The sequence below is a fragment of the Symphodus melops genome, assembly GCF_947650265.1.
Source record: "Symphodus melops genome assembly, chromosome: 8".
Taxonomy (NCBI): Eukaryota; Metazoa; Chordata; class Actinopteri; order Labriformes; family Labridae; genus Symphodus; species Symphodus melops.
In genome coordinates, this window is record NC_136698.1 from 26,837,806 (window position 1) to 26,847,670 (window position 9,865).

Here is a 9,865-nt window from a genome sequence, read left to right on the forward strand (position 1 = left end):
ATTCAAATATGGAGGGAATAAACTACAGACTATGTTTTCCTGTAAACCAGGCTGGCTGCATCACTAAAAGCCCTGATGACTTTCCTGTGGTTCAGGCTGCTGCAAAGAAAGGGACATGAATTATGCATCGTTTCCTGGAAAAAAAGAAAGAAAACAACCCTCCATTTTACAATCTGTTATTCAACTCAGCTTCCTGACATTTCTCACAGTTTTATGAAATATCACCATCAGTAAGAAGTTTCTATATATTTTTTCCATGTCACTTGCAAGAATCTACCGATGCATACATACAAAAAAGACTCACATGCCCTTATACATCCATTCATTTTCTCTCTGTCTGGTGTTGTTGTTCCTCGAGTTCTCAACCTATTAATCCTGCAATCTTAAGATAATAACGCCAGGTTTCATCTGCTAATGGGGGATTTTCCTGTATTTTGAGTAAAAGACTGAAATGAACTTTTTAACTTGTTATTTTTTCAGACTTAAGATGTCATGAAAACGACTAAAATGTTCTCATTATCGTAGGAAAAGAGTTATTATAAATGTATGGATGTGTGTCCTTCTCGGGCCTCCGTACAAAATAAAACGTGCAGAAAAACGAAAAATTGTGTCACTTGGAGGAACAAGAGAAAAATGACTACAGCATTTGAACAAGTCTGATTTCCACTACTCCAAAAACAAAAAAGAAGAGAAATTAGGAGAGCGTAAATTATACCTAAATAGAATCTTCTTCCTGTCGGCCTGGTTTGCTTTATGTTTAGGTCATATTGAGGCATCTTTGTAGTCACAACTGATTAAAACGTATAAATGTATATTTTATAATAATTTTTTTATTAAAAAAACAAACAAACATCAGAACTAATAGTTAAAGTTCCTCTTTTCTTCCTGACATCATTGAAAACTTGAAAGGCAGGTGTACAGTGATAGCTGCTGCTGATGGTTTTAATGGTCCCAGTGGTTCATTTGAAGTGACAAAGGCTTCCTTTGTGTTTACTGTTATGCAGATGGCTGATCTCCCTGAGCTCACAGGTTGCATTTACAACATTAAAGTAGGTCTGTGGCTGTTTCCCCTGCAGGGTGTAGAGACAGCTGGTGGTTATTTGTGCTTGATCTTTGGATTGTTTTGAGTCAATAGCATGTCGAAGCCTTTTTGGCTCATTTATTATTAAGAAGATCTTCAGGGGACAAAAAGGTTCATCGTTAGCTAACAACATGTATTATGTAAGATGAACTATCAGCTATGTGTAGTGGAACAAGTGTAAACACACTGTGAGTGGAATTACATTTTATTAAAACACATAAAGGAGGTTACTCAAAGCAAATTAGTGAAGAGCTTTACAGAAAGTATTTTTAAAAAACGTTGCTTTCTTTACATCCACCAGACTCCATTTCTTCTTCTCCTCGCTCCATCTGTGTGCTTATGTGTAGTGGAGCCATTTTGACAATTGCATCTGGTTATTCACACATGCACCTCACAGCGGGAGGCAATACTTGTTGGACATGGGGCCTAAGCAAGCAGTGAACAACTAAACTCACCTTTGCACTTCACACCCGTGAAAGTTAAAAATGGATTTTCAGTCAGCATTCATGTGCCATCTCCACAAACGGTCACATGATGTTATAATGTCTGTACGCTGTTCTATGACCTTCTTCTCTCTTATGAAATGTGTGTGTGTGTGTGTGACTAACTAGCAAAGCATCTCTTCTCTTCTGAGGCTGATGTTTATTTTTGTACAATGTCCCTTATTCAAATAAACTAATAGACTAAACTAAAATAAAATCTCAGGGGCATTTTGCCTGAAAGTTTTCAGAAAAATGCCTTTAGTTAATTTGACCTAAAGATTGTTTAATTACTCAGGTTGAACACAAGTCCTGGATTCCCCTCTAACGTGTCAAATCAGACGTGACCTCGTTGTCTAGGTCAGTCCTCGAACTTTCATTGTGGCGCTCCGAGAACATTAAACTTGACTGGATAAACACTTCCTGTGTTGAATTAATGGAGGTGAGGAGGACACACAGTACGAGGAAGGGAAGCAAGAAGAACTATTAGTAACAGAAAGCAGCTTTGGGACTTGTTAGCTTTTGGTACACACTGTTCAAACAGACAAACACGAGGAGTGTGCTTTGCATTTACATTACCTCTCAGTCTGTAAACACAGGGGCATGCTGGGTAATGTCTCCTGTAGAACTCTGTGGATGTTAAACAGACTCACCTCTGTTGACACATTGGCAGCACGGTGGACGTTTGTTCTCCGTGTTGCAGGATGCACGTGGAGCGTGTTTGTGATTCCATGCAACACAAGCAGATTCATCCATTGCTGTCAGATTGTGACACAAAATAAAAAACAGCGTCTGCGTCCACCGATCAGATCTCTCATCATCACTGTATTTGCACGGAGAGGGGGTCATACACATCTTGGATGTACTGGACCACTTAAAAGTAGTCTGCACACTAACTCGATGCCTTATGAAAACACACTCAGCAGATGTCTTTAGAAACTCTGAATTTAGAGGGCAGGTGTTGAAAAGCCTGAAGAAAATGTTTACATGCTCAAACAGCTTTGGCCTTGTTTTCTTGATGTGTGTCTTTCGGTCTTCTCCATGTATCATTGATTACGTTCGTACTCTATCTCCTTCCTTTTTAAACGTTTATTTGTTAGCATTGTAAACAGAAACTCTTTGTCATTAATAATGAAAGGGGTTCAACTCTTATACGTCGGGCTTCGTTTTCACCTTGCACCATTTTTTTTTATTTTTTTTTAATGTGTGCTAAACAAATTAAACTATACAGGGATGATACACTCTGTTTTTATTTTAACTTATATCAAAACTAAACTTGTGAATAATTAGGTGCCAGATCACTTTGAGTGACAGGTGGATTACTGCTTACGTCAGCCATACATCAGCTCAGCCGTCCATCCCCAGTGATGATAACATATGACTCCATGGTGAGGGTTGTAGTGACAGACTGTTGTAAATCAACCCTTACATGCCTCATACATGCTTTACACTCTGGTAGCTGCTGTCCTCTGTGATGGTGACTTGTACAAACACTCAACATATCTCCAGTCAACCTTTTCTTCTCAATCTTCTCTGTTTTGGTTTTATCACAACTCCAGTAAGTGGGCCAGCAAAGGATGTGATGTCTCTGCTGCTTTAAGCCGTGTGCAATTTATCATACTCTAATGTGTGAAGGTTTTTATACTTTTATACTTTCCTGCTCATAGCTGACACTGTGCATGTAAGGCTAATTAAGTAGAACTAATTGTAGCCTTAAAATAGCACGTGTGCAGGTAAGCGAGTCGGGGAACATTACTCAAATAACGAGGTCGAGTACTCGTAGCCATTTCTGTTTTTTATGCAAAAGTATCAGGAAACTATTTAATAAATCAGGTGTGCATAAATAACTATTCAGGTGATGCCCTTTGCGAGTCTATCAGCGCCAACAGCAGTGTTGTTGTGAAACACAGTGACCCTCACAAGACAAGCTGCATCTGTGTGTCCTTCTATATGTATGTGTGTAATTAGGCAAAAGCACATCATCCTTTGTGTGAGTCATAATGCAAATGGATGCGCTGCAGCTGAAATGATGTTTACCTAACATCCACTCAGCCGTTCAGTCACATCGTCAGAGTGATGAGAAAGTCAGAGGGTTAGTGGATAATAGTGTCACGCTATTTAAAGCACTGGCCTACTTTTTTTTTTTTTTTTATGAACTTCTCACACAGTGACTTCGATAAGAAATAATGATATGTTTGGATAATGAAAAGACGAAGAGACTCTCCTTACAGCTCATTTAATGAAACCCGATCATGTGCTGCAGATATATACTGTCCTTCTAAATGGTCTAAAATGGGAAATTGCATGCAACCCTCTACCACACACACACACACACACACACACACACACACACACACACACACACACACACACAAAACAAGCACATATACCCTAACCCCTGCACATTTTCCTTGTCTCTATAGCAGCTTCAGATTCCTGAGCGGCCTTCTTCTCTTCTGGAAGCCCAGGAACATCTTGTCCTAATCACGGACGATCACAATAGATCTGATTGTCTCTCTGTGCATGTGAGCTGAGATGGCTGCACAAACGCATCGGAGCCTGACCCACTTTCCAGTCCCGTGAACCGCGTTAATTCACTCCGCCAGGTGCTCAGGACACGAGAGCTCGGCTGAGGGAATTCACAGAAGCTGATATCTGCCCTCTTAAAGCATCGACATGAAGCGTGTCAGATGCTTTTTTTTTTTTTTTTTTTTACCGCTTTACTTTAAAGAACTTGACTGGAGTCGGCTGCATGGTTGCATCTGAGCAGAAAAATACAGGTGTTTAGAGTTTCTTTTGAATAGACATGTGGGGAAGTAAATCCTCAATTTCAATGCAACAGAGTCCGCACTGGAAAATTAAAGTTTTCATCTGTTCATGTTTTCTGGAGAAAAGAAAAAATCATGTTTAGCTGAGGTGGATAAATCAGTCTGTTGGTATCGACTGACTGTGAACAAATGCAAAAGAAACACGTTTTACATGAATGTCCATTGCATGCAAATTGTAAATATAGCACACTAAAGCAATTAAACAAATTCAAATATAAGCAAGTGTCGTGTCCGTAGACAGTCTACGGTCGTGAACAGATCATAGTGAATAAACGTCACCACCCCCTCCCGCTCGCTCCAGGTGAATTCTCCTGCTGCCTCCTCATGTCGCCTGACTCTGACTTTCAGGAGGGAGAACATCTGATTAAGTGAAAATGATTAAGATGAAAAGGTGAAAAAAAAAACGTTTGTACAAACTGTTTGCATCGCTCACGCCAAATCTTCTCGAGTGTGAAAAGGTAATTCTCCTAACTGTGGATCAGTGCTGGCAGTACCTGCATGTAACAGTAAGCATTGCAGGCCTGTGGCTGGGCTTTTCTAAATTCCTTCTTTACTGTGAAGAGTGTTAAGCTTCTCTCTGACGCAGCTGCATCAAAAAAAAAAAAAAAAATCTCATAAAAAAAAAAAGAAGCATTCCTGAGAGAAGAATCAGCCCGCTCACCTTGAGTTTCATTGCGTCAGACGGATGAATCTGCCACAGAGGAGGAGAGGAGGATAATAATCTTCTTCTGATTATAAAACCTGTGATGTGTTGTGAATTTATTGAGGTGTTCGTTCTTTATGTCTCAGATGAACATTGAATCAATCAATGGATTTGTTGTCAGGATTCTTCTTCCTCTTTACTTAAAGGCAGGGGAGGTGATTTTCTCCAGAGCCACTTTTTAAGATTTTGGTTGAAATTGTCTTTAGGTCCTGACAGATTAATAACTCAGGTTCTCTGAAAAAGAAACGGAAAAAAAACAAAACTTCTGTAGCAGTTTGTAAACACGTAAAAACATCAACTAATGTCGCCACTTGACCACGTTTTATAAACCAATCACACGCCTCTCTACTCCATGCACGCACGAGCCCACACTCAAAGCATGAGCTGAGATCCGCTTCTGGACCAATGGCGCTAGAGCATGTAAGTGAGGGGGCGTGGCTTCAGAGGGAGCACGTAAGTGAGGGGGCGTGGCTTCAGAGGGAGCACAGAGAGGACGCTGCTTTCAAAATCATGCTAGTTTTCCAAAATTAATTAAAATGTCAAATCTGAAGGAAAGTTTTGATTAAATGTTGGAAACCGGAGGAAGTTTGTCTGGTAGTACCGCCGAGGTGCCCTTGAGCCAAGGCACTGAATCCCCGACAAGTAAATGAAATGTTCTGGTTTCTGTTTGTGGCATGTTTGTAGTTAAAGTCATATTGACAAATCAGGCAGGAAATACAGCCTGTATGAAGAGCAGGCAGATAATCTGCAATAATCTGATGTCATGAGCTAAAATCTGCTTGATACTGTGCTGGAAGAGTCAATCGGTACTTGAACGCACCATCAGTCTAAACTCCAACAACCGTTTAAGGAGTAGCTGTCATGTGTGTCTTCCCACGTGTGTTTGTTTTGTTTTCCCCTGTCTGTCACTCCCTCTGTGTTCTCCCTTCATCCCTAATCATTATTGTTTTCAGGTGAGCTTCACAGGTGTGGTCAATCCAATCAACTCACTATTTAAACCGGCTGCTTCCACACTGCCGGCGCCAGATTATTATTCTTCCTCAGTGGTTCGTACTCGCTCTGTGTCTTTGCAAATTTAGTACTCTGTGATTTACTTGATTCCTGATTCCCTGTCGTGTTTTTGACCCTTCGTGTTTTTTCTCCTTCTCGCTAGTTCCCAGTCCTGCCCGTCCTGCACCTCGTGTTCCTCGTCGTCTCGTTCGTCTTCATCTGGCTTCCTCACGCGTGCTTTTGGATCACCTTCGAGTCACATTATATTCTTGTTGCACATTTAGAGTCACCTTAGTTTTCTTGTACACATTACTGTCACATTAGATTTATGCTACACATTAGTGTCACTCATATTTCATGTAGTACATTTATTCACCGTGTCACTCTTTGTTCTAATAAATTATTTCGTTTTGATTCTGTCTCTGAGTCGTGCGTTTGGTTCCACTTATTCTGAGTCACAACAGTAGCTTTGGTTTCCTCTTGAGGACGTTCCTGAGAAAGTCAGATTTCTTCATCATGATTTCGTTCTTTCAGCAAACAGAAGACCCGTTGACGGGCGCCACATTTACTCGTGAACACGGTGATCCGAGCACACAGTTGCTTTCTGGACTGTAAACAGTGACGCTCGTCTCAGCTGATGGTCGTTCACGGGTATCCGCTGGCTGCACAGGTGTCACTGAAAAGTTGTTCCAGGAGGATATTTGAATATCATTTTACAGCCGATGCATCCGAGATTAAAGATGAATCTCCTTTGGTGTATTATAAAAAAAATGTGTACTTAATGTCTATACAGCCTTTAATGTCTGTTTTTCCTGTTTTTAGGATGACTTTAACATCTGTCCGGGGACTACAGATGAAAATGAGCCCTTTGGCTAATTCTGGCGCATTTACAGAAATGCTATTAATGTGCACTGTTCCTGTTTTCAAATAAACATATTATTATTATTATTATTATTAAGAAGAAAAAAGAGGACATGTGATCCAAGAGCTAGAAAAGAGTGCAACGATTTTAAGAGTTTCATGTTTCTCATCAGTCACACAAATGTCACAGTAACCCCAAAATGATCCTCCTCCTCCCTCTCCAATGAAAGGACTTGAAGTGTGATTCTCAGTCACATTATGTCCTCCTGTCTGTGAAGTGTGGACATTAGGAGGTAATGGGGGGTGGGGGGGGGGGGCACAAGATGCTGCGGTGGTTCTGTCTCCTTCAGGATGTTTGACGCACTTCTTCTTTTTTTGTCATTGTGCTTGGTGACAATTTTTGCCGCCCCTGTACAGTGTGTTCCCTTCAAGTACATCGACATGTTTCCTTTATTATCGCCCGGGGCAGTTTGGCCCGGCTGTTCTTCTCGCTCTGTGGCAACCTAATGGCAGAGATTCACCACAACTCCTGGCTGCAGACGAGGTAATGTGTTCCTCAGAGCCCGGGGTGGAGGAGGAGGAGAGAGTGTGTGTCGGTGTGTTAACCGTGCATCCATCTTCTTCAGAGAACTTCAGTTCAACGTGGGGACGATGTGTAATCAGTCATTATACTTTGCTTTGTGTTTATTTATTGTTTCTTGACTCTGCAATATCCTGCACACAGGGAAGTTAAAAAAAAAAAAAAAAGACATTTATACTTTTTGTATCCAAATGTGAAAGGTGAAGCCTTAAGTGCAGAGTGCCTTAAACCTGCAGCTTTTCAAATGACCAGCAGGGGGCGAGTCCAGCGGATGAAACAGAAAGTGATTCGATAGATCTTCTTCTTCTTCTTCTTCTTATCAGATTAATTACCTTGGCAGCAACATTTTACTAATGGAGCTGAGTGTAAGTTCAAGCAGGAAGACTGGTGCTCCTTCATCTACCACTTCCTCTTTCGCCTGCTCGGGTGATCAGCTGACTATCAATCAATCAATCTTTATTTATATAGCGTCAATTCATAACAGGCGTTATCTCAAGACACTTTACAAAAGCAGGTAAAGGACCTTACTGTTTGTCTGTTAACATTAACAAAAGGGCAGGTAACAAGACCATGCTCATTGTTATGTTTACAAAAAGCAGGTAAAGCAGGCCATCCTCAGGGGGAGGGGGGGGGGGGGGGTTGTTTGGGCAGGCCATCCTCACCAACAGTCCCAAGGAACCTAAGAGAGCTCAAGGAACCTAAGAGAGCTCAAGGAACCTAAGAGAGCTCAAAAGGAGAGGTTAGAATACAAAGATTATATCTTATTACTATAAGGTGAGAAAGCTGGGAGAGAAAGAGGGAGAGAGAGATAAGAGATCCTGGTGCCAGTTCCCCCGGTAGTCTAGGCCTATAGCAGCATAACTATGAGCTGGTCCTAAGCCAGCCCTAACTATAAGATTTATCAAAAAGAAAAGTTTGAAGTCTATTCTTAAAAGTACCTAGTGTGTCTGCCTCCCGGACCCCGACTGGTAGACGATTCCAAAGGAGCCTGATAACTAAAGGCTCTACCTCCCATAGTACTTTTAGAGACTATAGGCACCACGAGCAGAACTGCATTCTGGGAACGTAATGTTCTTGATGGATAGTACGGTACAATTAACTCTTTAAGATACGATGGTGCCTGACCGTTTAGAGCTTTGTAGGTGAGCAGAAGGATTTTAAATTCTATTCTAGATTTTATAGGGAGCCAATGGAGAGAAGCCAATACAGGAGTCATGTGGTCCCTTTTCCTAGTTCTAGTAAGAACACGAGCTGCAGCGTTTTGGACGAGTTGGAGGGTCTTTAGAGATTTACCATAGCACCCTGCTAAAATAGAATTACAGTAATCCAACCTGGAGGTAACAAATGCATGAACTAATTTTTCAGCATCATGTTGTGACAGGATCTGCCTGATCTTAGAGATATTACGAAGGTGAAAATAAGCTGTCCTTGAAATTTGTTTAATGTAGGAATCAAAGGACATATCCTGATCAAACAGAACTCCTAGGTTCCTAACAGTGGTACTAGAGGCTACACTAATACTACTAAGGGCCGTCATATCGGCAGAGAAAGTCTCTCTAAGGTTCTTAGGACCAATCACTATAACTTCAGTCTTGTCTGAGTTGAGCAGTAAGAAGTTTCTGGTCATCCAGGTCCTGATGTCCTTGACGCAGGCTTCTAGTTTACGAAGCTGGTTGGCGTCTTCTGGCTTCATTGCTATGTAGAGCTGAGTATCGTCTGCATAGCAATGAAAGTTCATGGAGTGTTTTCTCATAATGCTACCTAGAGGAAGCATATATAATGTAAATAAAATCGGACCAAGCACTGATCCTTGAGGCACTCCATGGCTAACTTTGGTGTACAAAGAGGACTCATCATGAACATGCACAAACTGAGATCTGTCTGATAAATAGGATCTAAACCAACTTAGAGCAGTCCCTGTAACTCCAAGCAATTGTTCTAGTCTCTGTAACAGAATCTGATGGTCAATTGTATCAAAAGCAGCACTAAGATCTAACAGGACAAGCACAGATAGAAGTCCCCTGTCTGAGGCTAACAGAAGATCATTTGTTACTCTAACAAGTGCAGTCTCAGTGCTATGGTAAGCTCTAAATCCCGACTGGAACTCCTCAAACAAGCTGTTGTTGTGGAGAAAATCACACAACTGATTAGCTACCACTTTCTCTAAGATCTTGGAGATAAAAGGAAGGTTAGATATAGGTCTATAGTTAGCTAGAGTTCCTGAATCAAGAGTAGGCTTTTTAAGGAGCGGTTTAATTACAGCTACTTTAAATGACTGGGGTACATAACCTGCTGCTAAAGATATATTGATCATATCTAGTATGGAGCTGCTAACTAGAGGAA